At 39.8% G+C, this 15940-nt stretch overlaps 1 protein-coding gene and 1 long non-coding RNA gene across 4 annotated transcripts in view; one reads left to right on the top strand and one right to left on the bottom strand.

Moving 5' to 3' along the window:
• The window catches only part of LOC309507789 (leucine-rich repeat and fibronectin type III domain-containing protein 1-like protein), a 194237-nt gene that overhangs the window by 103098 nt on the left and 75199 nt on the right, over positions 1-15940 (bottom strand). The gene's annotated exons all lie outside the window — the stretch shown is intronic.
• LOC309507885 lies at positions 8568-9063 on the top strand. Its single transcript, XR_014209280.1, has 2 exons — positions 8568-8894; positions 8939-9063. It is a non-coding gene; the product is annotated as an uncharacterized lncRNA (long non-coding RNA).

Raw genomic sequence — 15940 nt, 5'->3', positions numbered from 1 at the left:
AGCAGTCTTTTATTGCCAGCCAAACTATAAAAATGGCTGGTTTCACAGACAAGGCTTAAGCTAGCCCCAGACTAAAATACATGTTTGAGCTGTTTTGACTGAAAACAGCTTACACTGGTGTATCTTAAAATATGTCAGTGCACTTGTTTTGTCTCAAGATTCACACCAGTAATTTTTTTTGTTTTTTTCAAGGCATGTTTATTAAAGCTACTTAAACGTCCTAATTCAACTAAGTCTGTGAAACCATGCAGGCCATAATATTCTAAAATGCTATGTTTAGTATATTCTATATCATAATATCATATAGTTATTTGTGATTGACAGTTAGGCTACTGGAAATATGACAGAAAAGGCTTGGTACTACCACAGAATACTACAGTATATCAGAAGCTCACGTAGGACTGAGATTTTAGCGCAAATACGTAGATAGTCGGTGTCCATAGCTATTGCTAAACTGCCAAAAATTATTTTCTCAATCAGTATTTTTGTCTTGTTTTTGAGCAAACATATCTACATTCTCCATCCCAATTATTAAGACTTGTTTACAGATAATTGCTTCACCCCTTGATCTAAGCAAAAAAAAAAAAAAAAGAAAAAAAAAAAGATAAAATTAGTAATTTTCTACAAATGCTACAAGCGAACTTAGGCATTATAACATACAGTTTAAAGCTGTCTGACTGACATGCAAGGCAACCAATCACAGTTGGTTTTGTTCTGCGTCATGTTTAGGGGCGTGAGAATGTAAAGTCGATGTCCCTACGATAACAGACTGGCGTGCATCCAGTAAATGATTCATTCAAGAACATTGTGCAAGTTCACTGCAACAATGGAGCCTCGAACTTTACATACTTTTGAAAATCCAGCGTTTAGTTGGCTTTGTTTCCAGGCGGACCATTAAAGAACGCGACACACACGTCTCCTACCCTGGAAATCCAGAGTTCTCGCGAGAGCACAAGTTTAATTTGCTCAGCGAGTTACTCTGGTGTCGAGTAATGATGCTTGTTAAATATGCCCTTGTATCCGAGCTGCACCAATCACATCGGGTTATCAGATATAGGCGGGCCAGAGGCGAGATGACGACAGCGCTGTGACGTCAAAGTCATTAGTAAACATTGCAAGATGGCTATGGATGAACACCAGTTGTTTGAAACGGCTTTGGCCGCTACAATTAATGAGTTAGACTTGGCTTTTTATCTAAAAGAGGAACAGAAGACGCCGCTCGAATCCTTCCTTTGCAAGAAGGGCGTTTTTGCTGTTTTGCCGACCGGATACGGCAAGAGTCTAATCTACCAGTTAGCTCCGCTGGTAGCTAAGCGTATGGGACTTGTTGTGATTGGTCGTAGTGTTATCCAATTGCGTGCAGTGAGATCTTCAAATGCATGCTTGGCGCCGCCCCTCCAGCTGGGCGATTTTCATTAGTCGATCCCAGACCATTAATCTTTCAGATTTAGGTCTGGATTTCCAGGCTACACGTCTCCTGGACATCCTGTAGAATTTAACCAATCAGATGACGACTTCCCAAATCCTGAAGTGTTTCCAGTTAAGTGTGCCATGTTCATCAGACGTTCAGCCAACAGTCGGTGGGCGTGATGTCTGAGGCTGAGGTGGTTAATCTAGTAAAGGTCTGACATGTTCCAAAACACCTTGAACTTGTTGACCACAAGAAACCAACCTGCTTATATTGGAGCTTGTTAATTCTGTACTGGGCCTGAAGTTGTCCTTTCATGTCACACATAAACCCTTATCGCTGGATCACCATTGACCCTTCTAGCATTTATATATATTGTATGTGTATTGGACATGACACATTCACACAATTATCACTACGAATGTCCTTGTTGCAGAGGCGATGAGAAAGCACCATGAAAGAATCCAGTGGGCGGCGTAAATTCAGTGAGCGTGGAGTCGTGGGTTCAATCAATTCTCATAACTGCTTTGCCTGAATCCAATTAGCCGAACAGCCCTAACACGATCCGGGCGTCCAGGCCAGGGCACGAATCTCTCTCCCGCCTGACCTTGCTCAGCAGGAGACTTTAATACACGTCAAAAGGTAAAGAAAGAGAAAGTGAACTGTGCGAGAGAGGTGATGCACAGGAGACGGGATGTTGGCTAAATTGGGAAGGAGAGTGGCAGAGGAGAGAAAAAGCGAGTGTGAATGATGGAAATGACGGTACGCTGTGAGCGAGAGTAAATAGAAGACGGCGAGAATGAGAGACGGAACGCTTTGGCTCACACTCCATCACATCCAGTGCAGGATCACGCTGAAAATCCTCACTGGAATGCTATTTTTGGCGAAGGGAAGTGTCTGTTTTTGAGTGTGGGTATGTGTGTGTGTATGAGTGTGGGTGAGTGTGGGTGTGTGCGGGTGTGTGCGTGTGTACGAGTGTGGGTGTGTGCGTGTGTACGAGTGTGGGTGAGTGTGGGTGTGTGCGTGTGTACGAGTGTGGGTGAGTGTGGGTGTGTGCGTGTGTACGAGTGTGGGTGTGTACGAGTGTGGGTGTGTGGGTGTGTACGAGTGTGGGTGTGTGCGTGTGTACGAGTGTGGGTGAGTGTGGGTGTGTGCGGGTGTGTGCGGGTGTGTGCGTGTGTACGAGTGTGGGTGTGTACGAGTGTGGGTGTGTACGAGTGTGGGTGTGTACGAGTGTGGGTGTGTACGAGTGTGGGTGTGTACGAGTGTGGGTGTGTGCGTGTGTACGAGTGTGGGTGTGTGCGTGTGTACGAGTGTGGGTGTGTGTACGAGTGTGGGTGTGTGCGTGTGTACGGGTGTGGGTGTGTGCGTGTGTACGAGTGTGGGTGTGTGCGTGTGTACGAGTGTGGGTGTGTGCGTGTGTACGAGTGTGGGTGTGTGCGTGTGTACGAGTGTAGGTGTGTGCGTGTGTACGAGTGTGCGTGTGTACGAGTGTGGGTGTGTGCGTGTGTACGAGTGTGGGTGTGGGTGTGTGCGTGTGTACGAGTGTGGGTGTGTGCGTGTGTACGAGTGTGCGTGTGTACGAGTGTGCGTGTGTACGAGTGTGGGTGTGTACGAGTGTGGGTGTGTACGAGTGTGGGTGTGTACGAGTGTGGGTGTGTACGAGTGTACGAGTGTGGGTGTGTACGAGTGTGCGTGTGTACGAGTGTGGGTGTGTACGAGTGTGGGTGTGTACGAGTGTGGGTGTGTACGAGTGTGGGTGTGTGCGTGTGTACGAGTGTGGGTGTGTACGAGTGTGGGTGTGTGCGTGTGTACGAGTGTGGGTGTGTGCGTGTGTACGAGTGTGGGTGTGTGCGTGTGTACGAGTGTGGGTGTGTGCGTGTGTACGAGTGTGGGTGTGTACGAGTGTGGGTGTGTGCGTGTGTACGAGTGTGGGTGTGTGCGTGTGTACGAGTGTGGGTGTGTGCGTGTGTGCGTGTGTACGAGTGTGGGTGTGTGCGTGTGTACGAGTGTGGGTGTGTGCGTGTGAGCGTGTGTACGAGTGAGGGTGTGTGCGTGTGTACGAGTGAGGGTGTGTGCGTGTGTACGAGTGTGGGTGTGTGCGTGTGTGGGTATGTGCATGTGGGTGTGTGGGTGTGTGCGTGTGTATGAGTGTGGGTGTGTGCGTGTGTACGAGTGTGGGTGTGTACGAGTGTGGGTGTGTGCGTGTGTACGAGTGTGGGTGTGTGCGTGTGTACGAGTGTGGGTGTGTACGAGTGTGGGTGTGTGCGTGTGTACGAGTGTGGGTGTGTGCGTGTGTACGAGTGTGGGTGTGTGCGTGTGTGCGTGTGTACGAGTGTGGGTGTGTGCGTGTGTACGAGTGTGGGTGTGTGCGTGTGAGCGTGTGTACGAGTGAGGGTGTGTGCGTGTGTACGAGTGAGGGTGTGTGCGTGTGTACGAGTGTGGGTGTGTGCGTGTGTGGGTATGTGCATGTGGGTGTGTGGGTGTGTGCGTGTGTATGAGTGTGGGTGTGTGCGTGTGTACGAGTGTGGGTGTGTACGAGTGTACGAGTGTGGGTGTGTGCGTGTGTGGGTATGTGCATGTGGGTGTGTGGGTGTGTGCGTGTGTATGAGTGTGGGTGTGTGCGTGTGTACGAGTGTGGGTGTGTACGAGTGTACGAGTGTGGGTGTGTGCGTGTGTACGAGTGTGGGTGTGTACGAGTGTGGGTGTGTGGGTGTGTGTGTGTTGTGGGTATGTGCATGTATGAGTGTGGGTGTGTGCGTGTGTGGGTGTGTGGGTGTGTGGGTGTGTGTGTGTTGTGGGTATGTGCATGTATGAGTGTGGGTATGTGCGTGTGTCAGTGGAGCGCTGTCTGTTGTCTGCTATCCTGCTATGCTGAGGATATGTGTGAAAAGAGGGGTTATGGACCAATTACTCTGAGAAAGCAGGTACACATATATATAGAGAGAGAGAGAGACAGAAACAGAGACAGAGAGAGAGAGAGAGAGAGAGAGAGAGAGAGAGAGAGAGAGAGAGATCTAACCCTATCTCTGCTGCCCGACTCTTTGGTGTTAATACTGCAACACAGGAACTGTCAAGCCGTTGTGAAATATTTATCTTATAGATCTTCTGTAGCTCCGCCCCCTTTCAGTCTTCCGGTTTGTGTTTCCACAGCATGAAGGTAAGATCTTACGGATTTACGAATGAATGAACCGCTTGTTTAAATTTTCCCGGTCTACTGATATTTATTACAACATCCGCTTAAAACATTGCAATGCTCATGATAACTTTTGTTAACTCTACAATAAGTAAATTCACTTCCCCCGATAATTACTCTTCGATAGCAATGCTATGGAAATATACAGAGCGACCACAAAAGCAGAAGTTTAAAGACAATATTCTAAAGATGGCTGCGTGTTTGTTTCTCTGGCACATATAGTGTTAATTTACAGTAGTAAAGTCCAACTCGATCTCACGGGAAAACGTACAAATTCTATGAGATGGCTAATTCGTACGAATTCATACGACCTCACTCGTACGATTTTTGCAAAATCGTACATATTTTACGAATTGCCCAATTCGTATGAATTCATACGAATGACCTACCCCTGCCCTGACCCCGCCCCTAAACCTACCCATCACGTGAGTTTAGACAAATCGTACAAATTCGTACGAGTGAGGTCGTACGAATTCGTACGAATTAGCCATCTTTTTATCATTCACATGAATTCGTACGAATTGGTCGTGAGATAGTGTTGTAAAGTCAGCTATCAGTTGACAGGGCTTCATTTCGATGGTCCACTTTAGACATTCTACTAACTACAAGTAACTTTGCAACTACATGTCAATAGCAGTCATTAGAGTATTAGTAGATTGTCTGATTAATATCAGCTAGCATTTTATTTTCAATAGACATTCAACTGACTATAAGTATCATTGCAACTACATGTAAACTTATTATACTAACCTGAACCCTAACAGTCTACTAATACTCTAATGATTGCTAGTTGACATGTAAGTTACTTACAGTTAGTAGATTGTCTAAAGTGGACTCAAAATAAAGTGTAACCATCTTTTCCTTCTTATCCACTCCAACTCACACCGGCACAATTTAGTATTTCAAACATTGAGACATAAACAAATAGATCAAAATTTTGTAAATAAGATCCTGAAAAACAAATTCACTCAGTTGTACGAACTATCGAGTGACCAAATTGTCAGAGCCATGCTATCCAAATTAATTTGACTCTTATTTAACTGTCCCATTTGAGTTATTTTAGGAGAAACATTTGTGAGTTGATACTTACATTTGACAAAACTGTAATCTCCATTAAGGAGATCTGAAAGAGCAACCTTTGAGCATTACAACTTTCCTATATGGGTCAATAATAACAAAAGAAGGTATTGTAAGATATCTATATTGTAAGAGTCAATGGCACTGTCATATGTATGTCAAACAGGCAGAGACCAAAATTAAAAGTCATTGCATTTGCATTGCATGCATTATTGCAAATAAATTTGCCATTAAACAAGCCATTTAAAGCACACTGTTAGGAAATAAACTCTATATGACATTGACCAGGCTCTGTTATAAACTAGGATCAGACCATCTCTAATGCAATATATATTTCAGACGACACTAAACCTCGCTGACGTGACGCCATCAAACTCCCGACCGTAAAACCTTCTGCGCTCAATCTTGCTCTTTCTCACTCATGCCAGCAGTCAATGTCACATTTACCACGCGGCCGGACGCCGGGTACCTCATCACATTACACCCCCGTCCGGTGACAGCACGCTGGCTCCAGTACAGCGTCGCCTCATCCAGTATATTTCTCCAGTCGAAACGAGAGGTACAGCTGATAGAATTAGCATCAATGTGTCCTAGTTACAGTAATTGCTCTCCTTTAATGGAGCGAGAGCATTGCACAATGCAGTTTCTCCGCTGGAGAGAGAAAGGAGGACTTTCACCTGCCGAGGCCTGTCAGGGCTGAGTGTTTTAGTGTAAGAGATCCGTGGAATGCACACGGCTTCTGGCTGGTAATGATTTCAGCTGGCGCCATTTGTTGAACAGACACAGGCAAACATCATTTTTCCCCATCTTGCTGGGAGAGTCAACATCCCATTCGGAGGAGGACAGCAGAGAAAAAGACAGAGTTTCGGTTTCCCTTGAAAGCACACAATTTCTATTTTGCTGTTCCTTCTAACTATTGCTTTTACAGTGCATTTTAAATGTCAAATAGAATGAGAACTGATGCAATAAAAAGGAAAAGAAAGAGCGCTCCGGCTTCCCACCCCCCGCCTGCTACATCACGCCTGGCACTTTTCTGTCACCTGCTATTTCGCTCTTGCCGAGTTTCTTTCTGGTTCCCTCCGAATGGCGCTCCAGGATTTTATAGATGTATTCCATACCAGCTGTTTTAAAAACGCACGGCAGGAAACTCGTCAGCTCTTCCTGTCAGTTTAGACTCTCACAGCTCGCACGCATACGGACGGATATCAACCCGAGAAAAGACAAGTTTACAGAACGTTGCAAATGGAAACCAAGCTAAAGCTATTTCGAAAGCAACACACAGTTTATGTAATGTCCTTGTTTTTGTTTCTTTTTACACATACAATGATTGAACAAAATTGTAATTGAACATTTAGGACACCCTTAAAAATGTATTTAGATTGAATCGTATTTAAGAGACAACAACAACAAACTAATTTGTCATATTTCCTGAAAATCATGAAAATTCCCAACACAGTGTCACTTCCATAATGTCTCAAATTATGTAGGCTATTATTCTGTGATTGAAATTGTTTTTGAACACGGTCGACTCTTTTGTAAACTCTTTTGCTAAGGCAGCATTTTATGAATTACTAAAACACAGTGTTAAATAATACCATCACTCTTTATTCATAAATAAAGAAAAAAACACTGAATTGGAAAAGGATGGACATTTTGGACACTATTTTAACATTATATAAGTGATATTTATCTTAATTTCTTTTTGTCACAAAGCAGTTTGTAATTACTTCCCTCTAATTATCGTCATAGTTAAAAAATTTAATAATTGATATTTTTTTGTGACAGATTTTAAGACAGAAAGTCTGGGACAAGGGTATAACAATACAATCCATTGAAAAGATGTGCATTCAACTACATTGAAAAGATGCAAATATAAATGTGCATGCTAAAAATCTTACAAGACTGTGTTAATGTGAACTTTATATATTAAAAATTAAAATTAAATAAAAAAAAACGATCTGTTAGTTTCAATGAAAATCAACCCCTGGGACATAAAACAGGCTTAAAGTTGGAGAAAAAAATTAATTGTTCAAAACTGAAATGAAAGGTTAAGACTGGTAGTCAAACGTTAGTGGAATGTTAATGAACTACACCTCTGTGTGAACTTGAGGAGAACCGGCTTCATAAATCCACTAAAATCCTCAAACACCAGCTGATTAAAAGTCAAAGTGAAGATAGTTCAAAGAAAAGCACAATTTCCCCACTAATATGTTGCATCTAAAGCAATGACATTCAGGCTGTTGTAAGTGTCCAAAAGTGTCTGTTTCTTTGTCTGTGCTGATAATTGTTTATTTTGCAATAATGACAAGTGACTGTATACTTGACTGCACTCCACTGTGAATGAGAATCACTCACATCAATGGCTTGTGTTGATGCAGCCGATGCCATTTTAGTTGAAACCACTTTAGTTTAGAAACCTGATCGAAGGATAAAGCATGAAGAAAATGGCAGAATGCAGACCAAAATGGCAGCACAAGAAAACGGCACAATCAGGACTGCATTGTCCTCTCGCCGACTGCTTTTGTCCAATGACATTCAAACGAACGGAGGAGTATCAAATAATTCATCTCGAATCTCAAGAGCAACCAATTAGCTAGCGGGAGCCTTCAACGTGCTAAACATCTGATATCACGAGTGCGTGCGCTCGGTCAAAGACATTGAGAAAAGATACAAATCTTCTCTTTAGATCTTTTTCAGCCCGATAACCGAACAAGATGACCCTGTTTTTTTGTGTGAGAAACCCCCAAGAGGAGCTTTAGCACCCTGATGGTCTCTCTGAGCTGGCTTTCTTTCGGGATGATCAAGCATGTTAAAGGATTAGTTCACTTTCAAAAAACAATTTGCTTATAATTTACTCAATATCCAAGATATCCATGTCTTTCTTTCTTCAGTCGAAAAGAAATGAAGGTTTTTGAGGAAAACATTCCAGGATTTTTCTACACAGAATGGACTTCAATGGCAACCAACTATTCCAATGTCCAAAGAAGTTCCAAATGTCCATCTCAATGCAGCTTCAAAGTCTCGACACGATCCCAGTCGAGAAATAAGGGTCTTATCTAGCTCGTTAGATGCTCGTTATCTCGTTCTATTCTTTCGCAAACCTGTCATTATTACTGGCAATAAACTTAAGATGCAAATCAGAGATTCACTGCAATATATTTGATATTCTTGATGCTGCTCTGATGAACTCCATCACGCACCGCTCTGTTTGTTGTTAGGAAGACTAAAAGTTCAGCGGTCTCGGTCATCAATGTCAGAGTGATTAAAGAAGTGAACGAATGCCTGGTAAAATGGAAGTAGATAAACATTTAACATTTGACTGTTTTACAATAGAAATGTTCAACTACCGACAGTATCCGGTGACGCAAATTACTCAACTTTTTTTATTTATTCAATTTTGCCTTTTTGAATTGAAAATATGCTATAATTTCCTTGATTCATTTAGAGAGAATACTTGCATAATTAAAAATAAAATATTATTTGCAAATAGTTACAATTATTTCACTAATACAATAAGCCTTTCTTTTTCTTTATTCCCTTAAATCATCTCTGAGATGCATTACGCATTACGTCATCACATTGGAAAGGTCACGAAAAAAATATAAATAATAAAAAAGAATACATTTATAAATATTTGTACACAGACAAATAACTTTTCCAACATGATGACGTAATGCGCGGCACATCTCAGAGATGGTACACGACGAGCATTTGTGGTTAAAAACTATATATATATATATATATAAATATACATATATTTTTTTTTTTTTTTTTTTAATGACCGATCATTTGCTAGATAAGACTCTTATTTCTCGACTGGGATTGTGTCGAGACTTTGAAGCTGCATTGAGACGGACTTTTTAACCTTCTTTGAACATTGGTATAGTTGGCTGCCATTGAAGTCCATTCTGTGTAGAAAAATCCTGGAATGTTTTCCTCAAAAACCTTCATTTCTTTTGGACTGAAGAAAGAAAGACATGGATATCTTGGATGACATCGGGGTGAGTAAATTATCAGCAATTATTATATTATCAACTAATCCTTTAACGTGTGATAATCAGCTTCAGAGAGGGTGTGGTTTTCAAAGGTGGATGTGGCTGTTTGATGCTGGATGCTCTCCTGTTACTCTTTCATTATTAATGTCTTCTTTTCTTTATTTATTTATCAATTCCTCCCTCTGCATCCCAGGCTACACAAACCCCTTAACACACACACGGTGACTGTCAGACCTTAGTAAAGGTGACATCTTTTAAAAAGCCTTCCCGATCTGTAAACCTCATTAGCGACTGCAAATGTATTCTGGTAAGTGTACGAAACGTCTGTTTTTGTGAACTCTGACCTCACTGTCACAATACTGTACTGCCATTCATCTCTGCTAGTCTCTTCTTTTGTAGTGATATGCAGAGATGGAATTCATTAAGATAATTAAAGATTATAAATGCTGATGTTGAAAGCTTTTTCATCACAATTTTGTCCTTCTTGCTATTTTTATCACAATAGTTTGATTGTTGATAATAGCAATACTGATTTATTTCTCAATACATTGTCAGACAGCAGATCTAGCTCATAGAGAGACACAATCATGTTTGTATCTGGGCTTATTTAGATGTATTAAAAAGCATAATATTAGGGCTGTCAATTTAACGTGCTAATTTAGTGTGATTACTTATTTTATAAATCATGTGATAAAAATAACTTAATTATTCATGTGTACAAAATAATGTATCTATCATCTGAACAATTCAAGCTTGAAGCCCCAGCTGTTGTTACCTCACCTTGCTAAACTACACTAATACTGAGACGATTACACTCGAAAATATTAATATGACATAGTGAAATCATTATACTGTATTTATTTATTTATTTTTATTTGGGGGGGGGGGGGGGTCCTGGTATAATCATATAATCATAAATATAAGTGCTTTTGTCCCAATCAGCCTGTGACAGCGATATGAGATGAGTGACAGGAGTTTATATTTTAGATATGATTTATATTTCCACAATGCCGCGGCTGGAACTACAACATGCAACAAATGACAATTATAATATCAGGTACTGATTATGGGCTAATTTAATCAGATCAGTGTTGTTATTGTTACCAAAAAATAAAACTATTAAGCTTAACGATTAAACGTGATTAGAAATGTTTCCTGAAATAAGCTCCAAATACTAACATTACTAAAACAAAACAATGTAAATAAAAATGAATAAAAACAAATACTAATAAAAAAAACACAACAACATTTTTAAAACTAAAATAAAAACAGAAAAAGAAAAAAAAACATTCAAAATATGAATAAAACTATAATGGAATGTTGATAAAACTAAAATAACACTACGCAACACAATTCAGATAAACATTATTATAAATTGAATCACTTTTAACTTCACCATAAACGTGGCACTCATGGCAAGACACTGTAAAAAAGCAAGCTGTGATGTAACAGCTAAATATTATGTTAATATAAAATATTATATGACATTGACATATGCTAGTGATTAATATGATTAATTAATCAACATGTAATTGATTTGAAAATAATAGTAATAATCAACTGCCAGCCCTAATTAATTTGAAATTTGACAGTATCAATGCCAATAAGAGTAGCATTTTACATACACTAAAGGTGATGATGATGATGATGATGATGATGATGATGATGATGAAAGGTGATGATACTCAGGGCAACTTTTTGAGCAATGTTGCCGGTCTATTGTTGCTTGGGCACTTTCCCATTGAATATAAGCAATACATTTCTATGGATAATTTATGTTGGTCGTGTGTCTCACCGGCTTGCCCATTGACGGCAACATTGTTTAAAAAGTTGCCCAGTGTATCATCACCTTGAGGCTTTGAATGTTTCTGTGTCATTCATTCAATCATAATGGGTATGGAATATGTGTTTGTGTGACTATAAATAATAGACATTGTGAGCAGGAGGGCGAAAGTCACGTTTCTCTGTAGGGCAGAAGTAGAGACGGGCAAACCTGTCCAACATCTACAGCACTGGAGGATCCCTGTCTCAATAATGAACACCAGCACCAGCCACTCATCAATAATTACATTGATTTCATCAAATATGAGCTCCATATTCGATATTAATCTTGATTAAAATATGTATCGAGGATAGCATCTGGAGGGATGGAAATTAAGGTCAAACAGAAGAGCGTTACTCCATCACACAAACTCTCGTCTCAATCCGTCTAATTCACACGCTCATGCATTACGAAGAGACGCCACATGTGCAGCGGAAAGCATTGAGCGTGTTCTGTCGACTGCGCTGTGGCCAGCCGGCGTACGAGCTGGAAAGTGGAGTCTGGAAACAGCAGTGTGGGAGGCGGTCGGGCCAGAGATCTCTGGGGAACATGGTACACTGCACACATAAAACAACACAACATCACGACACACCGTAGTAGCATCCGAGCGTGATTAATGACACAGACCTCCGCCAATGCAAAGCTCAAATCCTTCTGAAACACAAGTGTACATTACATATTCAAAATTACACTTAATTGGAAGCAGCTTCACTGACTGAATCACGTTTTGAAAAATGAGCCAATTACACATCACAGGTCCGTTTCAATATTTCAGCTGCATACCGTAGAGGCTATTTACTTTTCTAAGACACGCTCCTGGTTTTATTGGGAAAGACTGTGTGCAGGAGTACAAATAAAACAAATGTTTCTCGCAGTGTCCTCTGAAGCCACTCTTCTTTCCGGCTGACATCATCGAGGCCCTCTTAATCTACAACCTCTCGCATCCAACCATCGGTCAAACACAGACCACTTTTCATGAAACGATCAAGTCCCAGTGGGAACAAAATCAAGCCTCATTCTTCATTTTCTTCACTTTGAATATCCTGTTTGACTAGATGTCGAACTCCAGAAAGTAAAATGGGTTGCGAAGCAGAGTCTGAGGCCATGTTCACACTAATTCGTTTTCGTTTTAAAACGTATATTTTTCTCTCCGGTTTGGCCTTCTGTCCACACTGAAACGGCGTTTTTATTAATGAAAATGAAGCTTTTTTGAAAACGCACTCCAAAGTGACGATGACGTACATTTAGTCATGTGACGCATATTGTACCAATAGATATTCATGTTTATGCCAGCATTGTGTCTGTTATGTGCTATTCACTTTCACACTGTTGCTAAACATATTATTCATAGCACACTCTTTATATCACAGTCCAGCGAAGATGACAGAATTTACTCACATTTGCGGCGATACATGAGAGCAGTTTTAGCGTTTTAGACCAAACATACGGAGACTGCGAGTGACCTGGACCGCATCAGTGAATGCTGAGATATTTTACTAAATAAAATTATCCAGTCAGAAGAATCTTTCCATCTGAATCATATCAGTGATCTTTTGTGGGGTTTTACACATGCGCAGTAAAGGTGGATTTAGCGTTTTCAGGCGTTTTTTCAAAAGTTTCTCATCCACACTGAAACACCTGAAAACACTAGTGTGGACGGAGAGCGCTTATAAAGGAAATCGCCGTTTTCAAATGTATACGGATTAATGTAGACGTAGCCTGAATATGTAATATTCAATATATTTCATGCTATTGTGTATGGGCAGGAGTCTGCGCATGAAATTAAATAGATGAAATGAAATATTTTGTGTTATTCTTTCAGCTGCCAGAATGTACTACTCTGTTCTGTTTCTTACATGTTTTACATGAATCCCAGAGATTTCCCAAAAAGAATCACTGTATAAAATGTGGAAGAAGAAGATTTCATCTGAGCCTGGTTATTAAAGAAAAAAACCCTTTCCATTTCAGTTGTCCAATACTCTAGTGCCTCTTAAAGCTGTAGGAGAGGCTCTGGCTGCGTCCGAAATCTCATTCTCTCTTGAGTAGGTACTTATTTTGAACAAGTAATTGCTTTACAACTTGTTCTATATAGTATGAATGCACACTTCATAATCTCACCAGAAGTATAGGTCATCTGGGTTATTTTTGCCTAAATGAGTACTGTGAATTTGGACTTACTTCTTTTGTAACATACTGTTTTTCGCCTACTATATAGTAGGGAAGTATGTGATTTCAGATGCAGCCAATGTTCTTATTCTACATGTTCTCCAATGTTCTTATTCTACATGTTCTCCAATGTTCTTATTCTTTAGAAATACATATTCTAGGGCTACTGGTTGAAACTCTCTTTACATCCTGATTGTTTTACATCCTGAAAACAACGAGCTTATGCTGTTTCACGCCATGTCATGATTACCGTAAAATAACCATAAGAGATGGCAACCCGTGACGCTCTACTCTACGCTGTTCACATGCTCAGAATTATATGTTCAACACTATCATCAGTGAAATGAATCTGCAGCAGGTCAGGTGAATCTACAAGTCAGTTGTTAACATGCATTATTACTGTAATGGTATGTGCTTTGAGACACTTAACGTCGTGATCGTGACGCTTTGCAGACTCGGCTCTGGCTGTGTTCATGTGTGTTGAAGGAGGCGTGGCTTTGGAGACACTCTGAAGGGAGGGCGGGATCTCGAGCTTTGAAAGCTAGCTTGCTATTGCTAGTCTCTCCAAATTTGCCAATCCCACCTTTAACCCCCTGAGGTCTACGGTATCGCCGGCGATACCAGCTCGCTTTTTTTTTATCAATGTAAAAGAAACTCATAAATACTCTGTTGACTTTGATTTTCCATAGGAGTTTCATACATCAATCGATTCTGTTAAATGTGTATTATTTTTGTGTATACTCACAATAAAAACAAAGTGTTGTGCTTTTTGCCAAATAAAGAAAAATAAACACGAAGCGAGTTCTGCCTTCTCTCTGCCAGTGAAGTCCATTCTGAAACGAGTCCGAAAATGAACAATAACTCAGCGAATACTCAGTCAAACAGGCATACAGACACACAGGCATGAAGCTTGAATTATCTTCTTTTAAATTAAGTAATTTATATAAAAAACAAATATTCTCATCTTGTGAAATCTGTATTAAAAGAGAGCGATTCCAGTCGAGCTCATCTCATCTCATTACGTTATAATCGGCCCCGCCCACGGAGAGCGCGCGCTATTCAAACGCAAATGACTGAGACGATCCCATACAAACTGTGAACGCCCCCATATCAGCTCGAGAAAACACATCAAGTTTATTCAGATAAGTGTAGTTGTCTACACTGTCTCGCAGCGCTGTGAGGAATAATAATAATGGAAAACTTACCTCAGAAGTGCTGGTATTTCGAGGAGCAACGGATGGAATAATGTAGTAAGTTTTTTTTTTCATTCTCAAGTAAATCGCATTTCTGTGTGAATGAATGAACGAAAGAGATGCGCTGTTTACCACAACTCGCAAAAAGACGGTTTAAATTTGAATTGCGTTTCTGTGTGTGAATAAATGATCTGCTTTTAGCAAACTATTTTGCTATACTGAGTAAAATCGATTGAAATATGTTGAAATAAAATGTATTTGTATAAACTGCAAATTAACATTTATATTCCTTATAATAAAACGAAAGACCTATGTTACAGACATATGAAAGACAACATTTCGTTGATTAGTTTTGGATAGATTACACATTTTTACTGTAAAATATCTGCCACCTCAAATAAGCTTTTGTTTGCCAATTTTTGCTAATATGTTAAATATAGTATGTTTTGTCAATGTAGGCTATATTCGAAGTTTGAAATATGTATGATAAAATGTATACTTTAGTTTTTACAAAGAAAGATTACACTTCAATTGTTGTTGTAATTGTAACCTTTTTAATAAAAAAATATATATTTACAAGGTAGATGTAAACAAATTTTAAAAGGTAAATATAAGCATTTTCTTTAAATAATTTTTATTGTGTTTTATTATTGACAAATTTGGGGAGAGGATACATATTCCAAAACTGAAAATACAGTATGAGAATTAACTGCACAATTAATAGACATGTTTTCCTTGGATATTATACAATTTGCAAGCAAAATTTGTAAAAAAAAAAAAAATTTACATGCTTCCAACTGTGAACCAATTTGGTAGAATATATATATATATATATATATATATATATATATATATATATATATATATATATATATATATATATACTGTATATATATTGCTCTTGCATTCTTTCTTGTGGCTATAGGTGACACACCTGAATGAATGGCTCATTAAGTATGCGGGCCCCATTGTCTCCTCAGGTGTGAACCACTACATATGCATGATGCTGTTGAATGGTTGACGCCCCTTGCGCATATTGTCTTTACAAACAAAAAGTGTTTTACAAGATTTAAATCAATGTAT

This window comes from Leuciscus leuciscus (genome assembly GCF_965113295.1).
Source record: "Leuciscus leuciscus genome assembly, chromosome: 10".
NCBI lineage: Eukaryota > Metazoa > Chordata > Actinopteri > Cypriniformes > Leuciscidae > Leuciscus > Leuciscus leuciscus.
This window is presented reverse-complemented; position numbering and strand designations above follow the sequence as displayed.